Consider the following 294-nt stretch of genomic DNA (forward strand, 5'->3'; position numbering starts at 1 on the left):
TGATGAGGAGGGATGCTGAGCATCGTTTCATGTGTCTGTTGGCCATCTGGATGTCCTCTTTGGAGAAGTGTCTGTTCATATCTTCTGCCCATTTCTTCACTGGGTTGTTTGTTTTTCGGGTGTGGAGTTTGGTGAGTTCCTTACAGATTTTGGATATTAACCCTTTATCTGATATGTCATTTGCAACTATCTTTTCCCATTCTGTTGGTTGCCTATTAGTTTTGTGGGTTGTTTCCTTTGCTGTGCAGTGTTTTTGCTTTTCTTCAAATATCGTTTTTATGCCTTTCCTCTTGA

Source organism: Hyaena hyaena, unplaced genomic scaffold (assembly GCF_003009895.1).
Source record: "Hyaena hyaena isolate Hyena2069 unplaced genomic scaffold, ASM300989v1 scaffold_395, whole genome shotgun sequence".
Taxonomy (NCBI): Eukaryota; Metazoa; Chordata; class Mammalia; order Carnivora; family Hyaenidae; genus Hyaena; species Hyaena hyaena.